This window comes from Rhineura floridana, chromosome 6 (assembly GCF_030035675.1).
Source record: "Rhineura floridana isolate rRhiFlo1 chromosome 6, rRhiFlo1.hap2, whole genome shotgun sequence".
In the NCBI taxonomy this organism is placed as follows: domain Eukaryota; kingdom Metazoa; phylum Chordata; class Lepidosauria; order Squamata; family Rhineuridae; genus Rhineura; species Rhineura floridana.
Genome location: NC_084485.1, coordinates 37,586,610 through 37,601,310, shown reverse-complemented (window position 1 = coordinate 37,601,310; position 14,701 = coordinate 37,586,610). Strand labels below are relative to the sequence as shown.

The window sequence follows — 14,701 nt, the reverse complement described above, 5'->3', positions numbered from 1 at the left end:
GGAACAACACAGCTATCATGGCTAGTAGCCATTGACAGACTTATGCTCTATGATTTGGTCTAATCCTCTTTTAAAGCAATCCAAATTATTGGCAGTTACTTTATCCTGTGGAAGCAAATTCCATCGTTTAACTATGCAAGCTCCATTAGAGTGAGGATGCTCAGAAAAGCTTTCCAATGGATTGTGCCCAAAGCAACCACTGATGATTTAGGGTTGGGCCTCAAACAAACAGACAAATAAAATAAGATTCATTTACACTCCAATATTCAGTCTATTGCTTAAAATGCCCCCAAAGTGGTGCACTGCCATTATTTAAAAGCATGATTTTAAAAAGTACAAACTGAAATACATCAATTAATATATATCAGGATATTGAACTGTTAAAGCATGAGTCAAATAAACAGGGTTACCCACTTTTGAATTGACCCCTATAGCTGAGCCCTTAACTTCAGCTGAGCACTTTGATCCGTAGCAATGAGCATGTGATCGTGTTTAGGCCCATGTCATGAAAAGCTTTGTTGATTTCTGCATATGAAATCTCAGTTGACAGAATGGGAAAGGAGACCCTAGAGGTGAGTACTACAGCAAACCTGTTCCATGCAAAAGGTCCCCAAGTTCGATTCTCAGCATCTCCAGTTTTTAAAAAGATAAAGTGTCAAACAATGAGAAAAAACCCTCTGCTATCAGAGTAGGCAATACTGCATTACATAAGACTGCTTCCTGCATTCCTAAGAAGGAGGCTCAAGCCATTTTCTTCTAGCCAGATGGCAATGATAGATTTAAATGCATTGATTAAGCAATAAAGCCATACAGAAATTAGCAACCCATTATACTGTAACTTTGCTGCTTAGGGGAATTATGGGCATATGTACAGTTAATGAGGGTGGCTCTATGTCATGCTTTACAGAGGACAGCCCTCTATTTGAAATTATCTTCGAAGGGTGTCCAGTCCAAGTCCAGCTTAAAGCTAAATAGCCCCAAAAAGGGGAAGGGGGCTTGAAATTACCCATCAGCAGTTAGTGCCTGGACAGCAGACTGTGCCAGCCAACTCACCTAGTCACAGTCTTCCCCACTATGGTGAGATCTATTGTGTTTCTATTTAAATTATAGCAATCATTTCTAAATGTGCTTTTAAATATAAAATTAGCATATCCAACGCAAACTACTGTCTTCTTTTATTCTCTTTTTTGGTTATGCATTTTTTTTGGCAATGCACAAGTCCCCCCCCCAAAAAAAAATAGTACGGCGCAGAAAAATTCTCCCACTTTTTTTCAGCCATTCTCCATTAATTAATGAGATCAGAAACAACATTCAATATTATCAAAGGGGAGAGACATTGCAGTGAAATTATCATGAAGGAGATCTAGGTTTTTTGCTGTTCTTACCTTACTTTTGAGGTGCTTGAGGGGTGTTTGTGAGCGTCCCATCTTTTATTCTCCAAATCATCTCACCAGTTATTTGCATTCTGCTGCCTTTCCAATGTCCAGGCTTCAGTTAAAGCTGAGGGAGAGAGACTGTGGAATTCCTCCCACCGGGCTTTCTCAGAGCAGGCAGTGCAGGCAGCCAGGGAGACTACAGAGTGCTGCGGACATGTTTACTTGAAAGAAAAAAACACGCCACTACCACCCTTGGCCACCTCTCAGTGATAAGATAAGCTCATGATGCTGCACTCGCTGACATTCTAAAGAAATTCTAAAGTGCTCTGAGAATGAGGCCGAAAAATGGAACCCTCTTTTACAGCAGGGGAATAAATATTTTGAGAAACTGGAGGACAGATTTTAGTATAGCACTGCTGATACTTATGTACAGCTAGCAATGTGGAATTCCCTCCCCTTAAATATTAGACAGGCGCCATCTCTGTTATCTTTTCGGTGCCTATTGAAGACCTTCCTCTTTCACAAACCTTTTAAGTGGAGACCTTATCCCAGTCTGCTTCTGTGTTGGAATTGCTTTTTAATATGTTTCTAAACTTTTTTTAAAAAAAAACCAATGTTTTTAACCTTTTTTTAAAAAAGTATTGCAAGCTTTTAAAAAAATGTTTTTAAAGATGTTTTGTTTTAAGGTATTTTAAAGTCTGTTTTTATGATGTTTAAAGTGTTTTTAGTGCTTTTGTTTGCCACCCTGGGCTCCTGCTGGGAGGAAGGGCAGGCTATAAATCAAATAATAAATAAATAAATGTAAGCCTTCAGTTTTTAGGAAATGAATCAACACCTAACTCTTGAATCTGGTCTTTGGGGATTTTTACTATTTCAGTGAGCTACTGCTACTGACTTTAAAAAAAAAAAAGTGGATGAGATGGAAGCACAGCCCACAGCAGAGGTAGGAGTTGTTATTATAAATAAAAAGACATAGGACTGTGTCCAATTTTGTCCATCCACTGATGAAAGGCCCTTTGATCCACGGGAGGCTTTGGTGAATGGAAAGAGGGGGAGGCTATTTTTACTGATTCACCTTTCCTTCTGCAGTTCCCTGCATCCTCCTACCAAATCTCCACGACTGGGCTAGAAGGGGGACAACAGGAGAAAGGGGGAACAGGCAACAGCCATCTGTCCCTTCTTTTGGGTCATGGAATCCTGTGCTGGTTCAAAGAGCCTATCGTCAACAGTGGGGCACAACTGGATATCATTCAAAAGGAAGAAGGAAGTATAAGGAAGAATGAATGGACCAAACAGATAACAAGGAAGTATGAAGGAAGAGGGTTGTGGGCAACAGTGTCAACAGAACAAAAGTTTCAGACTTTTCACAGCTGTCTAATTTCTCCAGTGTGGAAAAAAACACAAATCTGCATCATGGGAACCTAAATTCTGTGTTATGAACAGCCAGATTCTGTAATGCTGCATTTTGCCAATTAAGTACATTTGCAGTTATTTGCATATTTTGCATAATATTTACTGAAAACCACTGCTCTGTAAGCATTCCCAATTTTTCCTCCGTAAGTTTTTAATGTATTTTTAATTACTATTAAATAAATGTTTATGTCAGCACTGATTCTTATGTTGATGCTACATTTCTGGTCCTCCTAATCCTTCTAGTCCTTTTAAATGCATTTCTGATCCAAAGGCATTGAGAGAACATTAAGAATATAATAATACTTGTAGCAATCCTGCATCAAGTCGTTTCTGACAAAGGAAGCTGACTTGCTGTGATATTAGTTTGCCCTACCTCCTGTGTTTTTGTGTCAGAAAAACAACACACACCACCACCACCGAAGAAGGAATGAAGTATTAGATTTCCAAAGGCTTGCTTGGCAAATCTCTTGGATGTTAAATGCTTCTAAGACTCAATACTAGTTTTATTCAGAGCAGACTCACTGAAGCTAATGGACATGACCAAGTATCCCCAAGTATTTAAATAAACATTTATAAATCATTAAGTGGGACCTGCAACAAAATGTTTCAGCATGGATTGCTCCTGTTCAGGATTCCAACTAGCCATGCCCTCTTTCAAGATGCTCCAGTACATTCCAGCTCCAGTTTTCCCCCAGCTCAGCATTCCATGGCCACCAAGAATGCTCGGTCCTTATTGGCTGTTGGAAAGTTTAGCTTTTATTTTATTTTATTTTATTTTATTTTTGTATTTCTGCAAACCTTTAAGTTCTCCCACCACTACTGATATGCCCCTGTTATGTGTGGGTGGTGTCAGTTTGGCTACAAAAGGATCCACACTCAAGAATTCAAAATAATGTGTGAGGGCATGAACAGTGTGAGGGGCATGGAGCCACATGTGTCACCCTGCCCACAATATTTCTGCATGAATTGGCCCTCGCCCCCGCACTCTCTGAAATGTACACAAATTTCTGGAGAAAATTTCTCAGCACATTCAGCTTAGAATCCTCCCCACACAACCCTCTATATTCCCTTCAGACCTTCCCATTTATTTATTTATTTATAAAAGCATTCATATACCGCCCTCACAAAACATAAGGGCAGTGCACAGCAATATACAAATATTTTAAACAACATTAAAAGCCATACAGAACAATTGGTAAAACGACTGGCTACTCGAGAAAAGTTTAGACAACTGCATAGGCTTGTTAGTATAAAAAGGTCTCCAAGAGAGGCCTGAAAGTCAAATGTGAGGATGCCTGTCAACTGTCGGCTAGAAAAGTATTCTGCAGCACGGGACCGACAACACTAAATTCCCAACTTCTACTTGAGGCCAATGAGGCCTCAGTAACATGGGGGAGAACTAACAGCGCTCCTCTGGATATTCTCAGTGATTGGGGTAGGATATAAGGGTGCAGAGTAGGGATGGAAAGATCTCTCAATTGCAGTTCTCCCGGTTTCTCATTTTTCCAAATTTAAATTCAGTTCTCCACATTCTGCAGGAATTTGTGAATATTTTTTTTAATCCACATGAAAATTCTCTAGCATTTTAGTTCAAATTTCTCCTCATAAAAACTTTTTGTGGGCAGTTTTGACTAACATACACATTTTTGCAAGCAATTTCTCATCGTATAATGATTTTTGTATGATATTTATTTATTTATGTATTTGATTTGTTGGTTACCTCATAGCCAGCGATCTCTAGGCAACTTTAAAACATACAATATAGAGCAGATTTCAAAATGTACAATATAACACAAATTTAAAAACATATAATATAAAAACGTAAAACCCAAACAAAAGAAACTAAGACAGCACTCTTCAGGAGCCAAAGGCCTGAGTGAAAAGTAAGTTCTTTGCCTGGTGCCTAAAGATGGATAAAGAAGGCACCAGTTGTGCATCCCTTGGGAGAGCATTCCACAGTTGGGGGGGCACCACTGAACCCCCCATGGAGGAAGCACACAAAGAAGGGCCTCTTATGACGAGCACAGAGTCCTGGTCAGCTGATATGGGGAGAGGTGTTCCTTGAGATATTGAGGTCCTGAGCCACTTATGGCTTTGTAAGTCAAAATCAGGACTTTGAATTGAGCCTGGAAACTAATTGGTAGCCAGTGCAGCCGGTGTAATATGTACCGACCAACTTACCCAGGTCAGGAATCTGGCCACCAAATTCTGCACTAACTGAAGTTTCCAAACCATCTTTGAACCATCTGAAATTAGTTAGCTGTAATTAGTGCAGCTATTTTGTAACAAGTCTGTCTGCACACTTGCTAGCTGTCCAAATTAAGCACCCTGGCATTTCAACATGTGCGTTATCAGTTATCATTATATTGTTATTTTTTATTATTGCATACAGTTGCAACCAGGCTTCAGCTTCCTAAGAATGGCCTTTCATCATAGTTTCATCAGGGTTTTTCCCAAAGCTTTTCCAGTTTAAATTTCATCTTTATTTTCAACTGTTTCAGTAACTATTACAGCATTTCCAAAACAGGATGTTTGGTAGTTATAAAGGGGATTTTTTTTAAGTGATTGTAACATTTCCTCTTTTCTCTGCATTATAAAACCAAATAATTGTCAGCCAGATAATTACTAACTATACCAGCACATTGTGGCTACAGTCCAACTCTTCATTTCATATTATTTAAATGCTTGGATGCATTGAACAAGGAACACTCTCTGACACTGGAGTAGAAGCAGCAAGTTTCAGCTCCTCCTGTGCTCTGGGTGATCATTGAGGCCCGCACAAGTACACCAGCGCTGCTGGACTCCAGGAATTTCCTCCACACTGTGTGCGCATGCACATATGCATTTGTGAGTTCCATGTTGGGGAAGGGATTTAGATATCTTTGCTCAAGTTAGTTCTTCTACTGAGGGGATATCACATTTTCCCAGCATGAGACCACACTGTATTGTTGCAGAGAAAGATGGTCTAGCCACAAGTGAACATTTGCTAACTCATCATTTTTTATCATGCCACTGCTGAAACACATGACTGGTAATGCAACATTGGAATACCAACTAGCTGCCCAGAATTGACCAATGAATACAGAGCTTTACTGGAACAAGCAACTGAGGGAATCGCTGATGTACAACAGGAAGGAATGAAGACAAGAGGAAACCTCAAAGGTACACAGAAACCAGTTGAGTTTATTAAAGCCAAACACAATTTAAGACCAGAAACTCTTCCTTAGAAGTACCCAAGCCAAGTTCATCACAGGAACTCCTTCAGCAGTCTAATACCCTGATAAAATAACTACTCCTGTCCTAACTATTTAGTTGGTCCTGCGGACTAGTTTTTACCTCAAAAAAACCCAGAACAGAACAGATACATCTTTTTATTAAACAGAACAGGTGCAGTTTTGCCGTTTCTTCTTCAATTCCTGCACTGGCAGTTCCTCCCCCACCAGTATCAAAGTCATAGCTATTAAAAAAAAATCCCTCCACTCTTTTGCAAAGCCCTCCATGTAAAAACAGATGAGTATCTCAATGAAGTGTGTGTGCGTGTGTGTGCACATACATCAGACTTGTACTACAGCTCTTTAAAAATATTTAAATGATTTCCAAATGGCTGCATAAGTCATATTATTAACAGAAGCACAACATAATCCACAGCTGCTCAAATGACTTCTAGCTCTTCTTTGAAAAGTGGCAGCCTTATTCAGCCATCATTTGTGCAAGCAACAGCTGAGCCTGTTAGGTACCAATTCTGAACAGCTTCTGTACCATGGCTTAACAGATGCATAGAAAGGAAGGGCGCAGCTTCTCCAGGCTGTAGCAATGGTGATAAACATAGGAACATGGGAAGCTGCCTTATACTGAGTCAGACCAATTGGTCCATCTAGCTCAGTATTAGCTACACTGATTGGCAGCAGCTCTCCGGGGTTTCAGGCAGAAGTCTCTCTCACCTCTACCTGGAGATGCCAGGGACAGAACCTGGGACCTTCTGCATGCAAGACAGATGCTCCACCCCTGAACTACAGCCCTTCTCATAAATAAATGCAGCATCTGTTCTACAGATCTTAAAGCAGGAATGTGAAACCTGAGGCCCTCTGGCTCATACTGAACTACAACTCCTATTATCCCTGACCATTGGCTATGCTGGCTGGGTTTAATAGAAGTTGAAGTCTAAGGGCCACAGGTTCCCCATCCCTGTCTTAAAAGTACAGAAGTCCTAGTAAAGTTTGGACTTGGCAACTGTGCAACAACATCAATCCTGTGTTTAGATTCTGCTCCTCTTTTTTTAAAAAATAATCTAACAGCAGATTCCTGATTCCTTGCTCCCTCTCTGTGTCTGTTATACCAGGTATGGGGAACCTTTGGCCCTCCAGATGTTGCTGAACACAACTCCAATCCTCTGTGATCATTGGCCATGCTTGCTAGGGCTGATGGGAGTTTTACTTCAGCAACATCTGCAGGGCCAAAAGTCCCCCACACCTGGTGTATAAAAATAAAACTACAGTGCTTTTAATCATTACCTCTGTATCTGAAGTTCAGAAGTCTGCACTACCAACAAAGAAGGGGGTGGGGACTAGCAGACTTGGAGACATCCTAAGGTTTGCAGGAGTACAAATCATCAAGAAAAAAAACCCTAATGGCAGGGACCTGAAATACATCCCAGTGAGCAAAATGGGTGGGATGGCTGATAGAACAGAGTGGCTAGAAAAGAACAGAGAAAGAGATGGATTAGAGTACCATTGTGGAGGATAGCAGTTTGCACTGCAACATTTTGTTCCATGTCCCACTTGTATTTATCTGTCTAGCTCTAGCTCTATTTAGCTTCTAAAAAATCCCACTTGAGCCAAAGTTCTTGCTCTAAATCAAGTTGCTGGAAATATTCCAGAAAAAGTGCTTCCTTAATGAAAATGAACATCTAACATTTAACACTATATTATTTGCTGAAAACCTCTTTCCTGAAAAGTGGGAAATCATACAGCAGCCCTGTAACATAAAGTATCAATAATGCTTGATTAGATTAGATTAGATAATTCACTAATAGGCAAAAAACCTTGCAGTTTAAGAATGTACCTATAGCCCACAGATATTTCTATCAAACTTTAAAAAGCAGGGAAATTGGGCAGCTATAGCAAATGCACCAGGGGAGCAGGAGACCTGATCTCCTCTCTGAGATATTGGACTGCCCTACAAATTTGTCAAAATGCAAACACAATTTGGGTTGGTCTTTCACAGTCCAATCCACTTGCTGTGTAGCTTGGAAGAATTTGGTAGCATGTGCCTCTGAGCATATGGTGAGTGGTGGCAACACCTGCAATCAGCCCAAATTATAGAAAGAAGACGTGCTATGCTGATCTTGTTTTAGCAAGGAGGAAGCAACATTATTAAGACAGTTGATATAGTTCAGATAGTCACTTTAAATATGTCTGATTTACTTTGCAATTTTAGTGAAGTTTCTTAAAGGAAATGTTAATGAATTTCAACAGATTATGAGAACTCTGACAGAAAAAAGTCCAAAAGGGCTCTGGGGTTTTTCCCTCTCTTTTTAGACTTTGAACTCTCTATTCTCTCTGACTGTTTTGTGTATCGCCATGAAAATTTAGAGGGTTGTTAAGCAAGCGTTTCTGAGTTCAGGACTATAAGTTCTGTAAGGTTTTGTTTTGAAATGAGCTTATGGGAAGCATCAGAATGGCATGGGGGGTATTTTCAATTTAACATTGCGGAATGTGAAAAATCCACGCTGGCTGAATAATACTACATCTCCAGCAAATATTTATATCCATAGGTTTTCTATGCCGTGCCACAACCTTATTAGACTCCAGTACGTTTGCAGTATAGAATTATTGCAACACGCTGTGTGTGGGGCTGTCCTTAAGGTTGGTCTGGAAGCTGCAAGTGGTGCAGAGTGTCGCTCCTAGGCTGCTATTATGAGTGCCTTACTGCCAGCATGTAACACCACTGATAAGAGATCTGCATTGGCTGCCAATTAGCTACCAGGCCAAGTTTAAGGTTTTACTGCTGGTGTATAAAGCCTTAAACAGCCTAGGACCCAATGACCAGAAAGACCAGCCTTTTTCCATCTCATTCTACTCAGACCCTGAGATCATCAAGTGTGGCCCTCTTGTAGGTTCCACATGCCCTGGAACTTTATTATTATTTTAACTTTGCATTTTGTTTCCATTTCTTTTTGTGTGCACTGCCATGATATTTTTAATAATGTGTGGTTTATAAATCAGCAGCAGCAGCAAAAACATCAACTGAAGTTTCATGTCTTTCATGTCACGGAGGATTAGTAATGGCTACTAGCCATGTTGGCTATGCTCTGCCTCCACAGTTGGACAATAAGCTTCTGAATACCAATTGGTAGAAATGGCAGAAAGGGAGAGTGCTTTTGTGTTCAGGTCCTGCTTTCAGACTTCCCATAGACATCTGGTTGACCACTGTGAGAACAGAATGCTGGGCTAGATGAGCCATTGGCCTGATCCAGCAGGCAGCTCTTCTTAGGTCCTTAACAAAAACATTAAGATTCCTTTAAATTATCATTCCAACAATATGTTGTTGTTGTTGTTATATGCCTTCAAGTCAATTATGACATATGAAGCTTTTTTGTTGTTATATTCATAGGGTTTTCATGCTAAGAGGTATTCAGAGGTGGTTTACCATTGCCTTCCTCTAAGCCTACGGCACCCAGTATTCCCAGGTGGTCTCCCATCCAAGTACTAACCAGGCCTAACCCTGCTTAGTTTCCAAGATCAAATGAGACCAGACATGTTCAGGGTAGTATGGCCGTAGGCTTCAACAATAAACTGTAGTATTAATCAGTTTTCATTCCCCATACTTTCCTTAGAAAATGTTCTGTGATAATTCCTGAAAACTTTATACAGAACAGTTATCTTATATAAGTCTGAACACCCATTCAGGAAAGTCAACATCTGAACTGGGCTAGAAATAGGGCTGGTATCTGATCCAAATTCTTCTGTTAACAGATACTGTAGTTCCATGTAATAATAATAATAATAATAAACTTTATTTCTACCGCACCCTTTTTACAATAGGACTCAGAGCGGCTTACAAGTAAAAACAACACCATTAAAACATACAGAAGTATACAATTAAAAAAGAATTAAATTATGAGAAAAATTAAAACCATAAAGCATACGTTAAAAACAGCAGACAATTTAAAGTAATAAAATCATATAATATAGTCACCAATCCTATGACACTTAATCCTGGTCGTTCTCTATCCCAAATGCCCATCGAAATAAAACAGTCTTTACTTGTCGCCGGAAAGACGGCAAGGAGGGAGCTAATCGCACCTCACTCGGAAGGGAATTCCATAACCTAGGGGCGGCCACCGAAAAGGCCCTATCTTGTGTCCGCGTCGTATGTACTTGCGAAGGTGTGGGGAGCACAAGAAGGGCCTCACCTGAAGATCTCAAATCCCGGAGAGATTCATGTAGGGAGATACGATCTGTCAAATAACCTGGACCTGAGCCGTATAGGGCTTTGTAGGTCAAAACCAGCACTTTGAATTGTGACCGGAAACAAATTGGCAGCCAGTGGAGCTGTTGTAACAGGGGGGTTGTATGGTCCCTGTAACCAGCCCCGGTTAGCACTCTGGCTGCAGCTCTTTGTACCAATTTAAGTTTCCGAACAGTCTTCAAAGGCAGCCCCATGTAGAGCGTGTTACAGTAGTCTAAGCGGGATGTAACCAAGGCATGCATCACCCTAGTCAGATCAAGCAGCTCCAGGAACGGGTGCAGCTGGAGCACCAGTTTTAATTGGGCAAATGCGCTCCTGGATACAGCAGCAATCTGGGCTTCCAAATTCAAAGCTGAGTCCAGGAGTACACCCAAACTGCGAACCTGAGACTTCAGGGGGAGTGCGACCCCATCCAGCACCGGTTGAATCCCTATTCCCTGATCTGCCCTCCGACTGACCAGGAGTACCTCTGTTGTATCAGGATTTAATCTCAACTTGTTTGCCCTCATCCAGTCCATCACTGATGCCAGACACTGGTTTAGGACCTGTACAGCTTCCTTGGCTTCAGGTGGAAAAGAGAAATAGAGCTGAGTGTCATTGGCATACTGATGGCACCGAACTCCAAAACCCCGGACAACCTCTCCCAGCGGTTTCATGTAGATGTTAAATAACATGGGGGACAAAACTGAACCCTGAGGGACCCCATAGGTCAATGGCCAGGGGGTCGAGCAGGAGTCCCCCAGTACCACCTTCTGGGTTCGGTCTTCCAGGAAGGACTGGAGCCACTGTAACACAGTACCCCCAAGTCCCATCTCAGCAAGGCGGCCCAGAAGGATACCATGATTGATTGTATCGAAAGCTGCTGAGAGGTCCAGTAGAACCAATAGAGACACACTCCCCCTGTCCAGTTCTCTGCATAGGTCATCCACCAAGGCGACCAAAGCTGTCTCTGTCCCATAGCCAGGCCTGAAACCAGATTGAAATGGATCCATGCAGCAACAACCACTGCTCTTTATCACCTATTTAGCACCAACAATGACTCAGAATGCCAGCATGCACATTGCACAATGTGCTTCTGCATCAGTGAAAGTGTCGATATGCTCATGCATTTTCAGTACACTCTTTACGTGTATTTAAAACTGTGTATTTTTCCCCCAGTTTTGTAATAGTATCTTTGTCAAAAAGCTGTTTATGGTAGGTGATATTTCACACCCATTGGAAGGTTACAGAACCAGTTCTTGAATTCACTGTATTCCTTGAAATGATAACAGAAACCATTTTGCTTTCTAGTTCCAGACTAGTCTTTCTAGATTTTTTCCACTCCCGGGAAACAAAAAATTCCTAAACTCTATAAAGCAAAATCAATGCAAGTTGGAAAAATGTTTTTGGGGATCCCCCCTCCACAACTGAGTTATGCTCAAGTGCTAAGAAGTAAGTTCCATCCAATAAGTGGAACTTATATGGGGGGAAATCAAAGAGTTAGATTTATTCCTGTTTCTTCCATTTAACTGAGTTACAGATCAGGTCAACATTACACAGCAAAATCACACTTCTCTAAACTGAAAGCTTCTGTTTAATCGCTGTGTCCATTAGCATGTGAAGCAGAGACTCACACTGTGTTGCAGAATATAACAGACAGCTGAAGATGTGAAAAGTCAGAATGCTATTCCATTTTTTGACAGCATAAGAAAAATATCCTAAGAAAAGGTTGTGAAGTTTTATTGCTAGTAAAGTAGGTGCTTGTGACTACTAAAACACTCTCATCAAGACATGTTATGTACATATCAGAGAAAGTCTTTTCAGATGATATTTTTGTGAAATAATTGCATAGTTGTTCACTCAGGCTGCAATACTAAGGACTGGTCAGATTTGATTTATTTATATTTATATCATTGCTTGCTGCACACATCTTATCATCACAATAATCCTGTGAAGTAGGTTAGGCTGAGAGACTGTGACTGGCCTAAGATTACCCTGTCAGCTTCATGATTTGAATCTGGGTCAGTTCAGTCCTAGTCTGACACTCAGAGACAGGGAACCTTTTTCAGACCAAGGAACATATTTCCTCATGGGAAATCATCTGGGGGCCACATGCCAGTTGTGAATAGGGCCAGAGGCAAAAGTGGACAGGGAATGGGTGCGATCCTTACCTTTGTCCAGCAGGCTAAATTCCAGCCACAGAAAAACAAGAGGCGTCTACACTCACATGCATGCCTTCTCTCCATGAAACCAAAAGAGACCTTAACACAGTTCAAAGACACAACCCAGTCAGACAAAAGCACTTGAGGAGGGTGTGGAGCAGGGCTGGTGAGGAGGTGGAGGAAGGGAAGAGAGTGTGACCTGGGAAAAGTCCGGAGGGCCAGGCAGAGAGGCCTAGAGGGCCACATTTGGCCCCTAGGCCTGAAGTTCCCTACATCTATGCTATACCGCTACACCACACAGGCATTTAGGAAGAGACCAACATGAGTACCAAAAGGTCATGAGCTGTCTCATCTGTTGTCCTCTAGATGTTGGTTGGAATCCAACTCCTATCAGCTCTAGCCAGCATGGACAATGGTCAGGGATGATGCATGATAAGAACATAAATGTCTGCTGGACCAAGCCTGTGGCCTATCTAGTCTAGCATCCTGTTCACAACCAGATGCCTATGAGAAGCCTGTAAGCAGGATCTGAGCACAAGAGGCACTTTTGCTGTCACTGCTACTGCTACCTCCAATATTCTCAAACCCTGAGCTTTGTCCCAACTTATGCCCTACCATTCTTGGTGCCATCAGCATTTGTACAGACCAAATCCACCATACATGTTGTCCACCATACCTACCAAATCCACCATACCATACATGCTGTAAGTGGCAGAAGTGGCTTGCTGGGTGTGGCAGAGCTGCTATGCTAGCTTCTCTGTAAGTGGGTTGCTGTGGCTTAATGTGGGGGGGAGTCATCAAAGTGCAAACACTCCAGCAGGAGCACAGGATTGGCTCTTCCCTCCTGGCAAACCTCTTCTGGTAGGCAGTGTGTAGAAGACGGAACGCAGAGGTCATTGCCTTGCTAGTTCCCAGATGTCATTGTCGTAGTTGTTGTTTCAATTGATTAGATAACTATTGCTAAAACAGACTCGATGCAACTTACACTATAAACGCATTTTAGACTTCAGTATTTCCAGTTAATATGGTACAAGCCATACATCCTGAAAACCCTCAGTTGATGAACCTCTGCAGTTTAGGGGAATATAGCCTGTGTTCTATTGTAAGTTTAGCTGGAACAAATGCAGCTTGCCTAGATTAGAAAACAGTATATCTGAGATAAATGGACGGTAACCACAAAGGAGAAAGTGGTATTTGCCATGAGGTGGGTTGTTTTGGTTTGGTTTGGTTAAAAAATGAGGTGCTGGCACTCATATCTTGATAGAAGTGCTGTGGGTGCCAGCACAAAACAGCTGCCATGGGGAGCAAAAAAAAGAGATGCCGGAATTTCATACCGGTGAATACCATCAGAAAAAAGGCACTGGATATTTGTAACATGAGGACATTGATGTTTCCATTTTATAAGACAGAACAAACAAGCAACTTCAGCACCAACAAGCAACATAGTCAAATTCTATGAATGTTTGCTCAGGGAGGAATTGCTTTTTACTGAAGAGTGCTGTTTGTGTGTTGGCACAGAGAGGCAGGGTGACAGAGCCAAGAACCACAGGAGACAGTATGTGGGTGGAAAATTGGCTACCGCTTTATCAGTTACAGTACATTGGGGTTTGGTGTGGTATAGGGCAAAGGTCCATCCATCAGGCAGCCCAATTGCTGGCCTGATCCTCCACTTAGCCCACTTGCTGGATTGCTGGTAGGAGCTGCAGTGGGAGGTCCCCACCTCGGTGTTGGCCAGGCTGGTGGGTCCCATGGCAACCTGTAGAATCTGGCCACTTGAGCTAGGGCCTAGAGCTTTACCATGCCAGCTTATGACCCCTTATGGGGATCCCCACTTAGTCTACGGATCCTGCCCAATGACCTCCCCTACCAAGTTCTGACAGATATATGCATAACAAATTGGAGATGTACTACCTTGCCATGAAAAAGACAAAAAACCCACAAACCAAGGCCAATTTGGTTGTGGGTAAAATTCTTTCCTGACACTGTTAAACAGTGGCCAACAATTGTCCACAGCAAGATATTATTAAGGGAAGGAGGGGGAGTCAGTCAGTGGCAGTAGAGAAACTGCAGGTGCTGCTGCAGCTGGGTTCTCCTTTAAAGCCGGGACACAGATCAGTGAAGTGCAGTCTTCTGTCTGGTCCACCATCACTCACATCCCCAGCCCCCAGAGAATGCTGATTGGCTCCTAGCCAGGGCCAGCAGAAGCCCAAGCTGTACCAGCACTGATGCCTGCAACCGGTTCAGAGGAAGGCCATGAGGATGATCAGGGGACTGGAAACAAAGCCCTGTGAGGAGAGACTG

General features: G+C 42.0%; 1 non-coding gene across 1 annotated transcript; it reads right to left on the bottom strand.

The window, feature by feature from the left end:
- Positions 1–9,452: 9,452 nt before the first annotated feature.
- LOC133388175 (5S ribosomal RNA) lies at positions 9,453–9,571 on the bottom strand. Its single transcript, XR_009763668.1, has one exon. It is a non-coding gene; the product is annotated as a 5S ribosomal RNA (ribosomal RNA).
- Positions 9,572–14,701: the final 5,130 nt, after the last annotated feature.